Below are 13,588 nucleotides of genomic sequence, written 5' to 3'. Positions count from 1 at the left end.
GCTGGAAAATAGTCCTTCCACATCATCAGCTCGTTTGAACTCCATCAACTATGACCAAGCAGCGGGTTCACATGGACTCCAACATGGAACACATGTCCGCCCGCAACACAACGAGGGGCGAAGTAACGACTCCCAAACATCCTGATGATGGAGGGGCAGGTGTCACGCGAGCGAGCGCTGCGAATATAACACAACGTTCAGCTGTGCGCCAAAACCTCACAAAGGGCTGTAAAGCGCCGCTTGATCGCCCAAGCAAAATCAATAGGACATTACTGTGTCAATCTATCTAGATTTAGGAAAATGTTTGTCTTCAGCTCTCATTTAAGGAAGAATTAAATCAGCGAGCCTTTCAAGCAACACACACACAGGCGCATTTACGTGTTTTGGGAGCAAGTCCAAGCCTTTGCCCTTGTAAACACAAAGCCCTCATGTGACTCGGAGAGAGGCCTCAGTTGGGCAGACAGCAGAGGGACTTAACAAAGCTAATTAGAAGAGGCTGACATGTTCAAGTGAGCTGCTGCTCGCGCGTCAGCTCCATCACATATGTTTCCTTTGTGGCGGCTCAAGTGGCTCCTTTGTTTGGGGAATTGATAGCGTTTCGCTCCACCATCCCTTTGGGCGGAGGCACTGACCTACGGAGGCCCCGGCAGTGAGACGAAGCTCTTTCTCACCTCCCCGTTGCCGGCCCGCCGACGGCTCCAGCTGTCCCGTTCCTTCTCAAATCGTACCGGACGCGCGGCAAGATGGGCAACACCTGTATAAAGAGTGAACCCCCTCCCCCTCCTCTGCCCAGACACCTCCGAGCAGCCTGCCCACCTGCTACCGAGCTCTCTGGGCCCTGCGGCTTAAACGCTCATTTTGTGCCTCTCAGCACGGGACTTATTGATATAAATAGCTGTGCACAAAGTGCAGACTCTGTTTTCTCTTGGTCTGATGCAGAGGGTGTGTGTGTGCAAGTGTGTGTGTGTGTGATTATACTCTATGGAGGCCTCTTTCAGGTGGGGATGAAATATGAGCAGTTTGGACACTGGTTAAATGTCAATCTCTGCTAGACTTACTGAAAATGATTATTGTACATTTCACACAAATTGAAAGGGACAACAATACTCCGGAGCTGGTCTTAAACAAGGATTCGATAACTAATATGTCGCCGCAATATGCTGCGCATTAAGCATTACAGATGCTACAATAGATTTAATGATGACCTTACCATTTGTCTTGATTTAGCGTGTCCTTCCTCTCCGCCCAAGGCAAGGTTTGTCCTTGAATAAGATCTCCAATAGAAGCTCTAAAAAAAAAAAAAAAAAAAAAGAAAAGAAATGCATGTTAATCGTAATTTGACAAATAACACTTCACTCAGATGAATTATTTGTGTTTACTAGACGTAAACGGTACGCTGGCACATTTAAACCCGAAACAAAGTTTGGGGGGGGAAAATAAAGTCCATCTCTTTCATTCACCTCGGCCTGCTTGGCAACAGATTAATTGTCACCCATTAAGATGACAAGACAATTTGTGGAGTAGCTGAGTGTAAATAAATACGCTGAGGAGAAGATAATACATCAGGCTGCTGACCGGGCTTTTCCATTACAGCAGCACATTTGTTTCCATACACGGTAGAGGCGAGCGAGCGAATGGCGCCTTTCCTTCATGAGGTACAAGCGTAACTATCTTGAGGAAAATAAGGACTCCGTGACATTAACTTTCATTACAAAAGTCATCTCGCCTGCCAGACGAGAAAGGGGGGGCCTGCTCACTTTGCAGGAGAAGACGTAATACAGAACCCCGTGCAGGTAACAATCGTCTTGTCTCCATTATAGCACGATAAAACTGCAGCAATAATAAGACCCTCACGGCTCCAGACGCTAGCATGGTAAAACTTCAGCCTGCATTGATTTTCCAGCAAAACGTAACCATTACAAATATTATACAGAGTGAGTTTTGGATGAGACTTTAGATATATTCTGAATCTATATGGATTCTCAAAGTGTGGTTTGCAAAACACTTAATACCACAAAAGGAAGTACGGTACCAAAATAATCGCTAAATTCGATTTGAATTATGTTAGACTGGATTAGTGAAGAGAAGAATATATTTGAAAGTATTTTTCGGGGTTAACTTCCACAAATCTATAACAATATCCACAAGCATATATTCTTTATCCTCAGCAAAGAATGACTAAGGAGCATTTCTGAGCTGTACTGCCCCCTGGAGGCCAATGCATACACACCACAAGGATCACCACAATGTCCATTGAACTGAAGCAAAAAATGCAGTAAAAGTTATTTACATTCAATTATGTATCATGTTAGTAATATAAACTGTAATTTAAGAAAAAAAACATCTTTTTGATGAAAAAAAGGTATTTCTGGGTAAAAAGCTCCTCAATATAAAAGTTTGAGAACCGCAGCACTAAACGATTTCCAGGGGGTGATGAAGGGAAGGAAAGAAAAGCACACCCAGTGCGGCCGCATTGATTCGGCAGTAATTGATCTGATGGGTCCTTGTGATAATTGACAATTATCCCTGATTACCAGACAGGGGCTTAAAATCCGTTGAAGAAAATGACCGGCATTACGCGACGCTGTACGACAGGCTGAACAAAGATAAATCAATAAAGCTCAGAAAGAACAAGGAGACAAGACTACATATGGTGCTCTGTCAATAAAGGCCACGTAGTTCATAGTCAACATAATCCAACGCACAACAAGAGACTGTAATGAGCGCGCTAATCATTTAAGATTAGAACACAAGCCAGTTTGTTGCAAATGGAAGCCAGGGCATTCATCCGCCGCAAAAGTGCCACGTCTGCACGTGTGTCCCTGAGTGTCTATATTTCTCCATTACTACATTGCCCCCCCCCCCCCGGCTGATTGCTCCTCTTGATTCCATCAGACAGATGCAACTCATTGCGGCTTAATAAATATAAAGGCCCCGGGGATCTCAGCTAAACAGTTCTATTAAGTTGAAAACATGTCGGCCAATATATAAGCAGCCTGACCCCGGGCAGAAAGGTCAAGTGTGACACGCGTGTTTACGCCGAGAAAACAAAAAGCAGGGCCGGAAGGTCTCGTTTTATCCGACGTCGTCGTACGTGAGCGATGGATAGCGAAAAGCGCTAATCTGCCTCTACAATGTTTAATAAGCACATCAAAAGATGGAGGCGGAAAAATTTCCATGCTTGCCGAGCATATTAAAGAGTCACGGCATTAAACAGCATTGATGAACTGTTTGCTTATGCCGTAATAATTAACTTACATTACATTACTTTGTGTGATTACTTTCTTAATTGGCTGAATTATGCATCAATTTAATATCTAATAAGCAGTCTCAGACAGTGTTGAGACACAAATTGCGCGTAGTTTCCCCAGCTTTAATTAAACACTCCAGAATAAATGAAACGATGTGGGATGGATGTCTGGCGGTGATTTCCTGGGTGCTTAAATATGCTATTTATTACGAAGGCGTATAAAAATTCACTTTCTCCTCAGGAATGCAAACCACAAGATGCTAATTATGGGGATGCAAGTTGCGTTTTACAGAAACGGAGACTAATAAATTTGCTGCGTGGGACTCGTTATTATATAATACAAATACATTACTTTGCCATTTTTCAAGTTTCAAATTTGGTGTGCAGAGCAAAATAAGGCCCCTAAAGATTAGTTTACTTACATAGCACAGCGTGATTTTTGTTGTTGTTATTATGTTGAGTTGAGGAATGAGTGTGCTGGCACAATAAGTGAGGGTTCTTTGCAAGTATTCAAATTACTCAATTAAACGCAGCGATTAAATATGGCCAACTTGGGCAAGTGCTGAAAGAGAGACCTTGTCATGAATATCAATTTTAGAGGGATGATTAACTGTATATTTGTATTATTTTTTGCTTGGCGTGCAGATACTGTACATCACACTTCAATACTAGCTGGTCATACAGTAATTTACTATTCTGTCCAAAAAATTTACTTAATTTATTTAATTGGCTTTTTTTTTTTCCACAGGATATTTACATGTCAGTTAAAAAAATAACAATAGTAATATCAAAAACCAAAAATTCATATAACGTAAAGAGATAAGTAATTATTGACATGTGAAAATTATTGTAATTGTTGAAAATAAATTTAAAAAACAGTGGCTGGAACACAGTTACGCAAACATTCAACGCAAATCTGCTAAGTTCATTTCTGAGATGATCTCCAAGAATAGACAGAAGTCGACAGCAGCACGAGGATGTTTCGCAGACCTCGTGATCTGTCACTCCCATTTTACTTTTTTATGTCTGACCGGACTTGTCATGTCCACTATCGTTCTTCTATTGCTTTTGGTATGCGGTTTTGCGTAAGCGTTAATTTTTTGCTCGCCCTCCTATCAACGAGACATCACCTCACCGACTTGATATTATACGAGCTGGTGTACGGGATCTTCATAACACAGTCAATTCTGCATCTCATTTGATTAACCGCATTAAAAACAAGCACTTGAGGATTTGCGAATCCACAAGATCGGCTACTGAATAATCGCATGATGAATATTTGAAATGTTTTCTTGTTACCTTGAAGTATTCGACATGTGTCAGGATTAGTTAACCCGGGCGCACTTAATAATGTTTCAGGACTAATCAACGAACGAAACGCCGAAAGCAAAGCCAGAAGGCACCTCTGGTGAATTTTCACACATAACATACAAATTCATTTCGAAAGAGTTAGCCTCAAAGCGGGAAGACGGCCATTTATCATAGCGCGAGCCATGAATCAAGTCACACGGTAAAAATCGAACATCGATTCACCTTATTCCCTTGTTCTTCCATCTGAGCCACATAATGATCATTAAACTGACCACAGCGTGTCCAAAAAATGGATTAAGAATACACTGAGCTCAGCTTGAAACAAGACTGGAGGTGGCGCAGATGGGACTTTAACCAAAAAAAAAAAAAAACAATTATTTTGTGTTATCTCAGTACCGAGAAAGGACGGGCTCGGGACCTCTTGGCTCGAGTCCATCTCGATGCCACGTGCACGTGGTCCTAGCCTAGATGAGCGTGCTTTAATGGGACTGCTTAGCCCCATCATGACCCAATGAGTGCCGGCTGTGGAGCGGACGTGCTGGGGTGGATGTGTTCCCAGCAGGGAGAGTGTGTCTTATGAAGGTCACAACTGCGGCAGTCGGGGCGAACTCTGGAGAGGATAACAAGCCACATGGTTGCGACCCGCTTAAGCTCGAAGCCGGAATCCCCCAAACACAGAAAAATAAAAAAAAATCTGCCACTTCCAATTACAAAGCAGGGTCAACGTCATCAAGATGGATTCTAATTGAGAAGCGGAGTATTTTGAAAAGCAATTCGGAGCGTGGAGCAAAATGGGAAATTAGCCTCGATGGAATATGAGTCCAGAGAGTGTGTGTGTTGTGTGTGTTGTGTGTGTGACGGTGACAGCGTCGGCTAGCATTGCGCTCGCCTAATGGACAATGTAGCATTAATTCAGCTTCAGATGAACAGGCAGGGCGGCCGAATCACAAATGAGGAGGGGGCCCAAGGTGTATGAATTATGCATATTACATTACCATAACCCGACTACACACTACACAGCTAAACAATGGCGTGTAAATTGGACTTCGGCCGAGATATTGAACAATTTCCAACATGCTTCCAGCTCTACCTTGCTCGTGAAATTGTATTTCGCTTTCCCCCCGTACAAGATTTGTACGTCCGGCCGTAACGCTATGTAAACAAGTCAGCGATAATTGAAAAGAAAGTCTCTTGACTGCTTTCCTTTCGAGCTATCATTCAAAGAGAAAGAAGGGAATTTGCTTCAGTGGAAAGCCAGGAATTACTTTTTCCATTGATTTTCCTTCAGACATTAAAGGCACATAAATGAAACGGAGCAATTTCGTTTGGCGGCTGGTGAAATTGTGCTCAAGCAAAACATGTCAGAAACTATTATATGTAATCATGCTGCACTTATTAATCCCGAGGAAATCCGATGAATGGAATTTCACCGCTGCTACGATGCAATTTCTTAGTTTCGCCGGCGACACATTCACACATGCAATCAATGGACCTGCAACATTTATTTACAAATATTTGTACGCTAACCAAATATGAAAACAGAGCAGTACGCTCGAATGTTGTACACAAGCAGTATGGTGGAAAGAATTATACAAGAGGGATGATGGATATTTTTTAAATGTTGGTTTCTTTACGCAATTGTTCAAATGCCACGTTTTTATAATGATGGAAAAATTGACATTTATATATATATATATATTTGGAAGGATGTTTCAAAACAACTGAAAAAAGAGTGATTGCATAAGTCTCCACACCCTCTTATAACTGTGATCTGATTGTACTCTGAACGAAATCAGTCAAACTACTTTTCATGTGAGTCACAAAATGGCTGCTGATTAACCCCCCAAAAAACTTCAAATGTTCTGGTCTGCTTTTCCTGTTTTTTGCTTCCTTTGAGAATCCTTACAATGTCTTTTTTTTATCACAAAAACCTGACATTTGAGCAGGGATTAAGTAGACTTTAGTGGCATATATACATGAATGTTTTTTCTTGTACAAAGTTCAAGGTATTGACCTTTTGTTTTTCTGCATCCAGCAGTACTTTGGAAGAACAAGAACACTTCTTCGGCACCACTTAAAAGTAAACGCGGCTCCCTAAAACAAGATGACGGCATAAAAGTATTCCTTTGTATTTTTTCCTTGGCAATACATTTAATGCTGAAAGTGCAACTCTTATTCGGAGATGATATCTACAGCTCAGCTAGCGCTAGCGCCTCGCTATAAAACAGTATGCGGCGTCGCTAACTGCCTCGCGTAATCATTAGCTAGCATCTTATTGCCGCTGTGGCTTTTAAAGCCTCCTCGGAAAACAGCCGATCTTTTATTAAAACTTTAGGAGTGCCTCACCCAGCCCTTCTTTTCCAGCGAAGGTTGGTTGGGGGGGGGCAAAGGAGGAGTGGGACAAATTAGTGTTGACAGTAGACACTTAAAGCAGGAAAATCACAGGCCCACTGGGAGGCGGGAGCCACATGGGGCTCGGTGCTTGTGTAAAGCACACTCCAGATTTCACTTGAGATGCAGTCACCTTTTAACAGAGCGGGGGGAATGTCAAAAGAGCCTCTTGAATGAGCCAATAAAGCCACTAAAAGGGGAGGATTAACCAGCTGATATCAAGGACAGCGGTTTGTTTGGGAAGCGGACGCCCCCTTTTCAACACACTGGGCGGAGGAGGAACATTTGCTTTTCTAAGCACGCCACTGCCCCGGCCAAAATTGTATTGACGTCTTAATTCCTATTGTGCTCGCAGCAGTGTTATCCAAATGCCGCTCGTGTTAACATGTAAGTGACGAGCTGAATTGCTTTCTCCTGACCTCAGCTTTTGACGGAGCAGGAGCCCCCCTTTGGCCTCCTTTGCTATGGTTGCCTTTATGGCCCATTCATCAGAGCGCGCCGCCGGTCCAAGTGAAACGCCGGCGCACAATATGAAACACTTAATTACAAGACATCAGGGGCTTTCAATCTCCTCTTAATTTCCCAGCAGCTGTGATGAAAAAGCCTTTATCCAATTAAAGTGTCAAAACATGACCTGACAATGTCACGGCCTACTCGCGAGCCCGTCGACGGCAGATAAAAGGCAAGGCTTAAAATAGATGTATGTGAGCTAGATGGACGCCATTGAATTTTGACTCGCAAGCCTGGGCAGTGCACTTTTGCCTTGTTATTTTGGTACCTTGTTTCTTTAAAAAAATTAAATCAATGAAAATTCAATTTTGCTAAATTTTTCTTCAAAAAAAATAAACATTTCATATTCAAACCACATATTTATTTTACTTCCGTTCCATGGAGATGACAAAAATGGTTAAAACTCAAACAAAAATGCTGGAGAGTACTTTTGTCAAATTTCCATAAACAGGACACAATTTCAAATATGCAAATCTTACAAATCAACAACAAAGGGTCACGCCATATAAAATCTTGCCAAGGTGCCACATCAGGTCCACGGTATTATTTGCTCCTGATGCATTCTCAACGTGTCCTGGTGTAGTTACAAGGCATTCAAGGTGAAACTTTGATCTAGCAAGAGAGATTTATTCAGCGCTGTCAGCTACTAAGAATTGTTAGTTTATCAGCGCCGGGCGTCACGTGACGTCCGACGGCTTCCCATGTAAGTTATCGTAGCGTCAAAACGGCAGCAGGTAGTTTTCTGAACGCTTTATTTTGTCGTCTGATGTAGTGCTGCCTCGGTTACGGCGACGCTAAACCCCTGGTGATAAATCAAACAAGAGGCGGCTGCCTCTGATAACTCAATAAGCACCTGGACTCCTCCTAACATCTCACACCTGCACTTCTCCGAAGAGCGTCTTGCTTCTCGGGCTGCACTTGGGGGCTTGATGCACCTGCCTGGTGGATCCCAGAAGCAAAGGCAGCTGGGAGAGGAGCGTCATGCATGCTTAATTAGGACGAAGGTAAACTAGGCACAGTGTCGAGGATTGGATCGTAAAAAAATCGTGCATTTCTTTGGCAATGCAGAATTCTTATTTTTTTTCATATTATTAACTTGATTTAATGAGCATATTTAACAAGAGGTTGGTGAGAAAGAGATATTTTTTTGGTCAATATAGTACACTCGAGCCAATCGATGACATATATTCCGATGAGCCAGTGTCAAGTGTTTAGTTTAAAAAAAAATAATCATATCCTGATTCTTAAAACCCAAAGGCATTTATTAAATGATAGAAAGGAAGGGATCCCTGATTTTCCAACATCAGCATTTTTGTTAAAGCGTTGTTTTATTTGCAGCTTTTGCTAAGCGGCTGGTTTCAGCGCATGTTTTAAATCTATACTAGTGATTTTGCAAGTCTTTGCCACTGTAGTAGTTGATAATTGAAAAAAGGCTGCGGATAAACTCCAAAGTTGCAAGAGCACATTTTACTGGAATTAAAGAAAAATGGTGAGAGGCAACTTTTTTTTTAGTTTAAAATAAATCCTGGACGTTTGTATTTTTTGGTCCTATTTTAAATCCATCAAGCAGGAGGATAATGTGTTATAGGCCTTTCAAAATAAAGCTCTTCTGCTTCATTTTTGGCAGATGAGAGTGATGCTCAACAGAATGTGGCCATAACACAAACACTTTTTTTTTTGTTTGTTAACAGTTCAACCTTGGTGAAGGACTACCCGCTTTACATCCAATTGTGAGTCGAGGTCTTCCATTGCCAAGGAGGCTCCAAAGCCCATAACAAAGTAAGAAGCAGCATGAGAACTCAAAAATGTCCTTCTATAATGAAAGTATTCACGGAAAGATGAAATTTGAGCGCTGACTAAATGTGTAGCTCCGGGCAAAATCAACAGCGTCCGACCCCTTGACAGCTAACAAGTCAAACTTTTGCCGCTTCTCTTTTTCAGTCAGCACTGAGGGAATGAAGTGCATCGATTGCTGGCGATTATTAACTAGACTGAGATAAGCCCTCTCCTTATTATGCAGATTACCGAGGCTCCCCGCTCCAGCATGCTGTACAGATGCACGGGAGCAGATGCTCTTACAGATGGCGGGTACACGGATCTATCATTGTCTCCACTTCAATTGTTTGAGGGACAACAGAACTGCATCAAAGCGCGATCCGACTGCAATGAATGAAAGGAAAACAATCAGGCAAATTTATACACCCGAGGCCGCCGAATGGAAAGGAGCGTGAAGCCGAAGTTGCTTCATCCATACGAGCGTGGTGTGGCCCAGTCATGTATACTGCGCCCAAATCTGTTGGATGCAGCGCCGTGCGCCAGACATATGTTGCTCGTTCGTTAACAACTGCAAATTAATTCTGTATTAATTCAAATGCAAGAGTGAATGGTGAAATTAACAATGTTGGTCAACCCCCACTCTTTTCTTTCTTTCTTTTATATATATATATATATATATATATATATTTTTTTTTTTCCCCTCTGAATTTTTTTTTTTCTTCAACTGATTCTTACAACAGGATGGACATGTTAAACTACACTCCAGAGAAATTACACACCCACTTTACAAAACGAGAAGGTCACACGCAGACTTGTAAATCACGATGGAAGTCGAGCACTTGCAAGAGGGAACTTAAGGAGAGAACAATGCACAAATCTGGTGGACAAGATAAGAAGCTGAGGAGGCTAAATGCTAAACGTACAGTACGCAAGACAAAGGCTTTGTTTTTTTTGTTTTTTTGCTTTCAGGCAGCAGGAACAATCGCAACACCGGCTCGCTTTGGCTTTTGCTGCATTTATTTAGCTTGAAGTCAAACATTGATTACAAGGCGTCAACTCCCTGAGCAACACAATAAATATTTCTCTTGCCGTATTGAAATCAAAAATTCTATTCTCGGGTCATGTGTCATGGGTGGATACATTGAGCTCTTGTCAGAGCACAAAGCTCCCCTCAGAAGTCCACGTTGGCCTGTCTGTTGTTAGGACCCGGCGGGTCCACATGGGGCCGCGTTTGATTGGAAAGCCCAAAGGGAGGCGTTCCACCAGTCACTAGGGCATTGTTAGTGCCTGCAAAATGGCCAGAGAAGAATGACTGATTATGCAACCACGGCCAGGGTTACTAATAGGAATTCTATTTGAATTGCTAACATAACAGATGTTTGCTGGGCACCTCCGTGGAGCGCGCAGACGCAGTTATGCTAATTCGCCAGCGTTTCCCCTCAAGTTAGCTCGCAGTCATTAGAGCACACAACTAGCTGGGATCCCTCTGTCAAACTAATAATTGGCCATTATTGATATTAATTAACATCTTTGCTCTCTATGTCCTTTTTGACCCACTATCAGTTAGTAAATCCGGTTACTGGGGCCTATTAGGGCAATAAAAACCACAGGACTCTGTGGTAGTGGCAAGCCATTTATCAGAAAGAGAACATAAAGCCAATTAGGAAAGAGAGCAGACAGTTGTCTTCATTCTGCACTGACTACTTCTTGATCTCCATTATAAATTGCTAATAGGACAGAGAGCAGTTTGCAAGGGAAGATGAGGAAAGGGTTGTTACAGTTGTCAACCTAAAAAAAAGGTTTGTAAATATCGCGGCCATTTTGCTAGCATGTACGCAATTTTGAAGCCATGTTACGTAAACAATTCCGTAAATATATTCCAACAAACTACTTTTATATGAAGCTTACCGACTGTTTTAGCTAGCATACTTGATACATGATAGCATAGCAGTATAAAGTCATTAAAATACAATAATAAATGTCAGTGGATAAATCACATTATCACATTATTTTAAATGTGAAAGGCCGACGAAAAAAATAAAAATTTTTAATAATTTAAACTTAAATTTAATGAGCTCAACTTCAATCATTTTGAATCCTTTCACACAATCCAGCTTCCAACAACGGATCATGTTCGACCTTCAAGGTTCTAGCGTATCTCCAGTGTAACGCAGGTCAATTGAATCGATTGTTCTAAAACAACGCTATTTCAGCAAGCGGCTCAAATGTCGGTGGTTCATCTTCTAAAAGTAATAGCCGCCGCTCTGCTTGCTATTATGATGCAATGAGCATCGGAAACACCGTACAGCGCGGCTTTATGGGCTCAGATCAAGAAATCCTAATAGGTGTATATTGACTGCTTTATTTTCCACAAAAGTCCAAGGGGACTAGCGCTCGCTGGAAAATATATCAAAGAGCCTATCAACAACACACAGGTCTTGGGTGTAAAAAATCAATAGTGAGCCATAGATGGCTTGAGTTTTCACACTTCTCTCTCGTCATTTAAAAAAAAAACGACTATTATAGGCGCTATGATGCCCGTGAGATTGTTATACGTTTTTGTGCTCTTAATTCATACCGACCTAACGTGAGCTGACGTTGGCGAATACGTATTATTTGTTGGTGGTAGTTTTATACAACAAAGAGTCGAGACGCGAAACTGGTAGCCAATTGTAACCTCAGCAAATTACAACTTTGGTTAGTACTCCCTAAATCCAGACCCTCCCGCGATGGCGAGGGTTTATGACGAGCGGTATCGCAGCAGTACCGTAAATGAGCAACTACTTAACAACCTGGATTCCAGTGTAAAGGCTTTTTCCCAAGTGAATTACACCAAGAACCTAATTACCACTTTCATCATCAATCATGAGCATTATTTATTCAGTGAAATGAATTTCTAATTAATAACTGATGAGCATTATGGCCTTGAAGACTGTAAAGCAATTCATTATTGCTGGCAATGGGGAATATTCCAGTAAAGAACTATCTGGCACACAATTGCAGTACCAACAGGCTAATAATGTCCACCAAAATGAAGCTTTAGTTTATTTTTGTATATTTACTGAGATAATTACGTTAATGCTCTTTTGTGTGTGTCATGTTGTTAGCAGTTTCCTAAACCTCATCTTTCTTTTTCTTGTTTTTCTTTTTTGTGATGTTGGAGATTTTTTGGCTTTGCAGACTACAGGAGGGCCCAGAGAGTTGTTAAGGCCTAAATATAGCGATAAATCCTGCACACTATACACTTGCTTTGACTTTTATGTGACGAGCATCACACGTTAAAACATCAAGGACACTAGCAAGATTGCCATTTGGATGGTTTGTGAAGAAATTTCTCCTTGCAACCTAAAAAAAAAGTGAACTGAGTGGATTGTCTGCTACATGTCAGTCTCACAGCTAAAATTCTGCATTTTTGGCATTCAAATTTTTTTAATACAAGTGTGACTGTGTGACGTCATCTAGCATTGATTTGACAATCCATACAAATTTGCACGAACAACATCTTGTCAAGATTTAAAAATGCTAACAACAAATCTAGCTGGTGCTTATCTATACACAGCAAAATGGCAACAATACATAATAAAACACAAATTTAGCCCAAGTGATGGGCGCTTTCATTTTTTTAAAATTTTTTTTTTAGTAATACACGACAGGACTGTCCGAAGTTAGCATCTGCAAATGACACGACGCTAGCATCCACCTGTGTTCTACTTCCAGGGGCTGTCGTCCCCAAAGAGTGCGCTTATTCCTTAAATAATAAAAGTGCATAAAAGGAAATGCGGTCCAAAATTAAATGCGATATGAAACGTCACTTCTTACCTGCTCCAGTCCTCGTTTATGTAGTCGCACCTGGGCCATCTTTGCTGTTCCTTGACAGATCGTGACGTCACGCAAATGGAAACGAATACCTTAACTTGTTTTGTTTATTTATTTTGGGTATCGCTGATTTAACCATTGGTTTGTTTGTTTATTATTTACTTTTATTCTTTATATATTGAATAAACATTATTAATCTATTAAAGAGCTTGCAAAATATTTCGTTTTTTCTATCCTTTCTTTGGATTGGATCGATTATATCTCTCATATATGTGATATTCTGACATGTGTATTGTGAAATGTTCAGACAAAGTTGAATACATAATTAAAATTATAATTAAATTATACTTTTCAAACAAAAGCATAATTTGAAAAGCAGCCATTTTTTGCAATAGTGGTTATCATGTGTCCGCTGATATCATCAAATTATTATATTTCATCATTTTTTTTGTTTTTTAAGTCTTAGACAAACTAAATTGAGTTGGCCAGAGAAGAAAGGAAGTCCTCCAAAGTCAGCAGGTTAGCTTAATATGC

At 41.1% G+C, this 13,588-nt stretch overlaps 2 long non-coding RNA genes across 3 annotated transcripts in view; one reads left to right on the top strand and one right to left on the bottom strand.

The window, feature by feature from the left end:
• The window catches only part of LOC148394476 (uncharacterized), a 50,111-nt gene extending 36,928 nt beyond the window's left edge, over positions 1 to 13,183 (bottom strand). For both annotated transcript variants that reach the window (XR_015859869.1, XR_015859868.1), the window contains exons 1-2: positions 13,058 to 13,183; positions 1,211 to 1,288 (exon numbers count right to left, since the gene is read on the bottom strand). This is a non-coding gene — a long non-coding RNA (uncharacterized LOC148394476). The remainder of the gene's footprint in view (positions 1 to 1,210; positions 1,289 to 13,057) is intronic.
• LOC148394477 (uncharacterized) lies at positions 7,201 to 9,766 on the top strand. Its single transcript, XR_015859870.1, has 3 exons — positions 7,201 to 7,339; positions 9,154 to 9,241; positions 9,483 to 9,766. It is a non-coding gene; the product is annotated as an uncharacterized LOC148394477 (long non-coding RNA).
• Positions 13,184 to 13,588: the final 405 nt, after the last annotated feature.

Source organism: Syngnathus floridae, chromosome 8 (assembly GCF_059516105.1).
Source record: "Syngnathus floridae isolate MCC-2025c chromosome 8, RoL_Sflo_1.0, whole genome shotgun sequence".
Lineage (NCBI taxonomy): Eukaryota > Metazoa > Chordata > Actinopteri > Syngnathiformes > Syngnathidae > Syngnathus > Syngnathus floridae.
This window is presented reverse-complemented; position numbering and strand designations above follow the sequence as displayed.